The sequence below is a fragment of the Sus scrofa genome, chromosome 16 (genome assembly GCF_000003025.6).
Source record: "Sus scrofa isolate TJ Tabasco breed Duroc chromosome 16, Sscrofa11.1, whole genome shotgun sequence".
NCBI classification, from domain to species: Eukaryota; Metazoa; Chordata; class Mammalia; order Artiodactyla; family Suidae; genus Sus; species Sus scrofa.
Window position 1 is genome coordinate 75,642,699 of NC_010458.4, and position 7,200 is coordinate 75,649,898.

General features: G+C 49.5%; 1 long non-coding RNA gene across 1 annotated transcript; it reads left to right on the forward strand.

The window, feature by feature from the left end:
* On the forward strand, positions 207 to 1,646 carry LOC102159490. Its single transcript, XR_002339622.1, has 3 exons — positions 207 to 419; positions 1,345 to 1,418; positions 1,589 to 1,646. It is a non-coding gene; the product is annotated as an uncharacterized LOC102159490 (long non-coding RNA).

The window sequence follows — 7,200 nt, forward strand, 5'->3', positions numbered from 1 at the left end:
ACTCACTGGCCTCCTTCTCCCATCACCATGGTGCCCTCCCACTCGTCTGCCCGCCTCCTCCCATACTTCCCATGATGCCTTTTGAAACAGCCAAAGGGATCTGTTTAAACCTCATCGTCCCAGCTACTCCTCGGCTCAAGGTGCCCCGTGACTTCTCCTCACCTTCAGGATGGAGTCTAAATTCATCACCTGGGTCCTGCCACAAACCTCACTCACCTGTCACCCACCCAGATCCCTCCCTCCCGTCCAGGTCAATCTGGCCCATAGCAGGTGACTACTGTGCCCTTCTCAGGTGCCAAGATTGGAGTCGGGGAGACGCCCAAGACACATCGACACGTTAGGGCAGGTGCGGGTGTCTGCTGTGAAGGAGGCGGCAGAGACAAGGACCCAGAGGGATGGAAGAAGGCGTTTCTGCTCAGGTGAGACGAGGGCATCAGGGTCCACACCTGCCAGGAACGCGTGCGGAGCCCTGAGGGGACGGGGGGGGCGGGGGGAGAGAGCTGGGTCACTGTGGGCCCCCCTAGACCAGGCAGGTCTCTTCCTGAAGGGCAGGTGGCAGCAGGGCTGTCCCTTTTGGACTGTGTGCCCCTCTGGGACACAGTGTAGATGAGAAGAGGGGTCCTTAAGGGAAGGAAAGGCTGGGCCATTGACAGCTTGTCATGTCAGGTGACTCCAGCCCTTTGTCAGATGATGCTGTCTGTACTGTTAGGAAGAGCCTGGGGTATCACAGACGCCATAGGACTCACAGTAGATAGAGACGGTGGCAGGACTCCTTCTTGGGAAGACTGGCCATTGTGGTCAGGCAATCGCCACCTATTTTTCAGGGCTCCTGCCAGTTAGTAGCTTTTTAAAAATATATTATTTAGCTCTGTTCCCCACTCATGGATTTTGATTGCTTTTTGTTACTCAGAGCCCCATTTCATTCTCAACTGAATATCAAAATTAAAATAAACAGGAAAGGTTTATATGCTCCTTCTTAGTCTCGTGCGTGTGAAATTGTCATCTGCAGCCATCCTGCTTTCAAAGGACTTCTTCCAATAAATAACGTTTTGAATGCATTTCTCTTTTAAAATAATTTCTTAAACAAACTACCACTCTAATCTTTATATGTTTAACCTGTAGCTGTTTAAAATTTTTAAAAAATTGTATAGGTCCCTAACTTTGACACATGATTATAATTTTTACCCATTATCTAGAACATTTTTCACCTGAATTTTAATGGACCTTATCTCTTTTTGTGGTTCAGAGATAGTAGATCCAAAAGAAATGTTTAGGAAATTCACAAATCTGAGATATCAAGCTTATTCATTCAACAATGTTTACTAAGCAGCTCTTGTGTTCCAGGCACTAGTATCAACTGATATCCCTATTGATGTGTTTTCCTTACAAAATAATCCATCCATTTCTTGAAGAGAAAGGTAAGTGATAGATGGCTTAGATGCATAAATAGATATGTCAACATGTGTGTATATATGCATGGGTGGCTGAATGGATGGGTGGATAGATTAATAGGTAGGTAGGTAGGTTGATTGATTGATTGATGATTGACAGACTCCCATATATTCTTCTTATTCTCTATTATTTTCAGCAGCTATAATTTGATTCTTGGGAGTTCCTGTTGTGGCTCAGCAGAAACGAAACCTGACTAGTATCCATGAGGATGTGGGTTTGGTCCCTAGCCCGGCTCAGTGGATTAAGGATCCAGCGTTGCCGTGAGTGCTGGTATAGGTCACAGACGCAGCTCGGATCTGGCATTGCCATGGCTGTGGTGTAGGCTGGCAGCTGCAGCTCCAGTTCGACCCCTAGCCTGGTAACCTCCATATGCCGGACCTGCAGCCCTAAAAAAAAAATCAATCAATAAATTAATAATTTGATTCTTAACCCAAGCAGGAGTTCTCTATATTACAATGAGATGCACCGAGACATATAGCATTCAACAAACTATGTCATCAGAGGGGCCCACACGGGCTTACAAAGCTGTAGCAGGCATGGTAGTCCCTCTGGGCGGGGGGCTGGTGGGGCTCTGTTGTGTGAGACCTGAAGAAAGGCCCCTAAAGAAGGGGGGTGATTTCTGGGACCTGGCCGGTCCCTGAAGCTGAGTTTGGTGTGATGGGCATATAAGGTGAGTATGAAATCTGTGAACTCTCAGGTATAAGCATTTGTAGTGAGTGGAATAGCGTGTCACCCTCCCCCTCCCAAGAATTCCTGTCCACCTGGAACCTCAGAGCTGGAAATGAGGCCTTTGCAGATGTAAGTTAACAAAATGCTCTTGAGCTGAGACCGTCCTGGAATGAACATGGGGCCTAAGTCCAAGGACCGGGGTCCTGATAGGGGACAGAGAGATGACACAGGGAGGCAGAGGAGACAGCGGATGAGCAGGCAGAGACGGGGGGTGGGGTGGGGGGATGCTTTGCCTCGTCTGGACGCCTCAAAGATCATCCCGCGCCCAAGAAGCTGGAAGATGCGTGACACAGTTTCCCCTGGAACCTTCGCAGGGTCCCGACCTCTGGTCCCAGACTGCGAGAGAATAAAGATCTGCTGTTTAAAGTCACCAGTTTTGTCATGACTGATTAAGGCGCCTTAGGGAATTAATTCTGCGGTACAAAAAACAGGGCTTTTTTCTTTTCCCCTCTCTTCTTGAACATGGAGAGATTGTATTTGAATAGACTTGATGGCAACTGGGAGAAGGGCAGTACAACTGCCTGATCTCGGGAGAGTATTACAGCCTCTCTAGTCTCAAGGTCCTCATTTGTTTCGTGGGAATAACAGCAGCAACCTCATCGGGCCTGCTCCAGAGCCCACACCTAACCCGCTGGGGTGTTCTGTCTGCAGCGGACTCTCATGGGGCGGGGGGTGGGGGGATGAGTTTGCCTAAAGAAGGAGGAGCTGCTGTTCCCAGAAAGAGACAAGCAAAACCATAGCTGGTGGCTGAATGCCACAGATGCCAACTTTTTTTCTTTTCCTTTTTATTTTTATTTATTTATTTATTTTTTAATGGCCTTCTGCAACATATGGAAGTTCCCAGGCTAGGGTTGAATCAGAGGTGCGGATGCCGGCCTACACCACAGTCGTGGCAACACGGGATCTGAGCCGCACCTGCAACCTACACTGCAGCTTGTGGCAACGCCGGATCCTTGACCCACTGAGCGAGGCCAGGGATCGAACCCACATCCTCACAGAGACAGCGTTGGGGTCTTCACCCGCTGAGCCGTAAGAGGAACCCTGTAAATATCAACTTTTTGATGATGAAATAACCTAAAAGGCGTATTTAGAATATCTAGACATGTTAATAACAGATACATGGGTAGTAATAATTATTGTTTTAATTAAGAGAACATACACGTATGCATAATTCATGAGACTGTGTCTGTTTTTTCCAAGCCATTCATGATGGCTTTAAAAAAGTTGTCTGCTAACTCTGTAGCAGGTTTCTTAAGAATCTGTGTGTGTATTCCGCCACAGATGTTCACGTGGCCAAGGGGGAACCCAGGAGATTGGGTACATCCCGGACGGGCTAAGGCTCTCGGGGACCACGGGCCAGTGTCCAGGGGGGAGCGGAAGGAGGAGGGGCTTGGCCTCCAGGGACCCTGGAGAGGGCAGGACGGGGCGTGTGTCAAGGGGGTGATCGCTTAAGGAGAAGAGTCGAGTAGGCGGAGTTTCCCGGGGGACAATGTGGGCGGTTGGCCAGTTTCCTCCTCTTCATTGGCTGGTGGTTGTGAACACACCCCCCTCATCTGACCTCAGCAGCGCCTCTGAGCGTCGTTCTGCTTTGCTTTCTTTTCACTGCCGGCAAGCTGGGCTCCCTTGCCTTATGAGGGATTGTATTTATTCGCTAATTTGGACAAACAGGATTCCCGAGGGCTCTGCGCGACCGCAGGAGAGAAACTGTTTGCCCGTCAAGTCGCCACATTCATTTCTGTGGGTCAGGATGTGTGGGGCTAATTCATCTGCTCTTTTTGAAGGAAACTGGAGCTTTGATTTGGCTGCCTGAGGGATGCTAATAAATAATAGACAATGTCTCTCTCGCTGCTTCTTTTTTCTTCTCGTCCTCAAGAGACATCCTGGAGCGCTCTAGCATCTAAGTGCCTCATGCTTTTCTTTGCTCCTTCCTTTATTTTTTGATCGTGTTAAATAATTTTGAGCAGCCCCGAGCAAGATGACCACAGTCCAGGGCAGTGCTGGGGATCTCACTGGTGTTTCAGGCTGCTTTCCTTTTAGAGGATGGATCGCCGCTGACGGAGAAGGTCTTGGTTTCCACTCAAGCCTGCTCTCCAGCAGCGAGACATAAATGCGCTGTCACGGATGTGACACTGAAGCCTCTACTGAGAGTCGCCCGTGGAAATGAGATGGAATCAATACACGAAAAAGTGAGGAGTGAGTGAATAGCCATCATTTTGTGCAAAAGGAGAGAGAGGAAGCTGACTTGGAGGGTGAGGAGAGGACCGACGTCCCTAAGCTCTCATCGGACAGGTGCACCAGTGTCAAAAGGAAGCATCGACCAGGGTCAAAGTTCAGGGTCGACCCATTGGTTCCTGGACCTGGGGCCAGGGTGAGCCACCTCCCCAGAAACACCTGGCTAAGCGCATTTCTCAACAAAACGGTTCTGTTGGGAGTCGAGCAGGAGGGGACGAGATTTAGGGCTCTTTGTGGAGTACAGAAGTTAGATTTTCTTAGGCACAGCTGTGTCATTTTCCTTTTTGGTTTCCAGCGCCAGAGAGCCTTCTCATCAATGCCTAGGATCCCCAGACACCTCCATTCGGGGGTAGTGCTCATCTGGTCTAAGTCTTTATTTTATTTTACTTATTTATTTGTCTTTTTGCCTTTTCTAGGGCTGCTCCCTCGGCCTATGGAGGTTCCCAGGCTAGGGGTCGAATCGGAGCTGTAGCCGCCGGCCTACGCCAGAGCCACAACAATGTGGGATCTGAGCCGAGTCTGCAACCTACACCACAACTCACAGCAACACCGGATCGTTAACCCACTGAGCAAGGCCAGGGATCGAACCCGCAACCTCATGGTTCCTAGTCGGTTCGTTAACCACTGCACCACGATGGGAACTCCACCATCTGGTCTAAGTTTTTATATTTAACTCCTGAGTTCATTTGGATGTCAGGTGAGAGATAGGGGTCCATGTCCATCAGGGCCCCTTAGCAAACAGCTTCCAGAGGTGCAGGTGGCGTTGAGATACCCAGCACGTGCGCAGAGGCCCCGGGGGAGGAGGGAGTCTGTTCCCAACCCCCTCTCTGTGTCAGTGACTGTGGAGCTTCCAAAGGGACAGGAGAACGCGGCTGGCAGAAGCAGGGAGAGCAGAGAGGAAACGCCTCCACCCTCCTCTCTCTGAGTCCCGGATCCTTCAGTGCCCCGGGGGCCGAGGCTGATCTGAGGTCAAGGCAGCTCAAGACTTCGCCCCCAGGGCACAGAGCTGGGCCTAGCGGGGCAGAGGAGGGTCTGCAGTGGGTGAGGGGGATACAGAGAAGCCTTCACAGCAACCGAATCTCCCCTACATTTGTGTCCTTGGCCCCAGCATCGGACAGAACATCTGATGAAAACTTGGGGAGTGTGATTATTTGGGGCTGTAATTGACACGTGGAAAACCTTTTACAGGCTGAGAAAAACCCATTGTTTTGCAGATGTGATGCTTTCGTCCATTCGCTAACCCAATGGCTCATCGAAATGCGATGATTCAGACTTCCTGTTGCAGCTCATGATAGTGAACCTGACTAGTATCCATGAGCATGTGGGTTTTATTCCTGGCCTCGCTCCGTGGTTAAGGATTCAGCGTTGCCACAAGCTGCGGTGTAGGATCTGGGGTGGCTGTGGCTGTGGTGTAGGCCGGCAGAGGCAACTCTGATCTGCCCCCTAGCCTGGGAACTTCCATATGCTGCCGGTGCGGCCCTAAAAGACAAAAACCAACCAACCTGCATTGATTCCATCTAGGTTCCTGCTGCCCGCTGCCCGGGCAGTGAGGCGGGAGCGAGATGGACACCACTCCGGCCCGTGGTCCCGGGGTGAGCCACTCGGGCTCTCTGCCATGAGAGGGTCCTTAGCGAGGCACCTGCAGGTGGTGCGGAGGGGTGTCACAGAGGCTCGCTGTGACCTGGGCAGGGGGTTCACGGGGACGCCCTTATCGTGGTGTCTGGAAAGAGTCACAACGAAGACGATGGGAGGCAGAGGCCACAGGACCCTGGAAATACTGGCCCCACCCCCGTTGTGAGGTCAGCTTCTATCGGCAAATGCTGAGGCCAGTCTTACGTCTAAGGGGCGGGGCTTTCAGAAATGAATGAGTAGAGTCCAGAAGAGGCTGCAAAGGCCAGAGCCACGCCCTGGAAGACACCCTGGGAATGGGGCGGAACGCATCCTCAGGACATCACACAGAAAGAGACGGAAGCACAGCATCCTGAACCAAGGGGTGTGAGCAGCTGGGTGATGGATGCTCAACAATAACCTGAGCGCTGCTATGAATATTAACCTGACAGCCCCCCCTTCATGCTCATTTAACGTCACTGAGCATCCACTCATTTCACACACGAAATTCTCTGAGTGCAAAATGAATATTTTGGCAGCACCCAGTTTAGAAATATGCATTTGTGTGTAGCTGAGAGCAAATGATCCAATGAATAAATAAATGAGAATTACATGAGTTCTGGCTGCCATCCAACGACAGACAAAAAATTAGCAGACATAATTTTTTTCATCATTTTGCTTTTAAAAGCTAGAAGCCGGTTATTATTTATTCAAAATATTTAACTTTTAGTGTTAGCATTAATTGCATTAATCTAAGAAATTACATTTGAGTAGGAAAAGATTATTTAGAAATAGTTTGAAATTTATTCCCCAGAAGGGCGAGTTCAGGAAATAATTTCAAAAGCTAATACCTCTGTTTGGAGTCATTATTCACTTTTATAGTTAGTGGGTTAGAATTATTTTTAAAAAGGATAATTCATACGATAGGTAAATTCCATTCTGAGAAATGATACTGTACCATATTTTTTTGTGTTCCGGATCCAAAGTGTTTCCTTAGAGTGGAAGTTTCCTGGGGCAAATTTTTTTTTTTTTTTTTTTTTTTTAGTGCTGTGACCATGGCATATGGAAGCTCCCAGGTTAGGGGTTGAATCTAAGCTATAGCTGCCGGCCTACACCACAGCCACAGCAACGCCAGATCTGAGCCATGTCTGCAAACTGCACTGCATCTCACGGCAACTT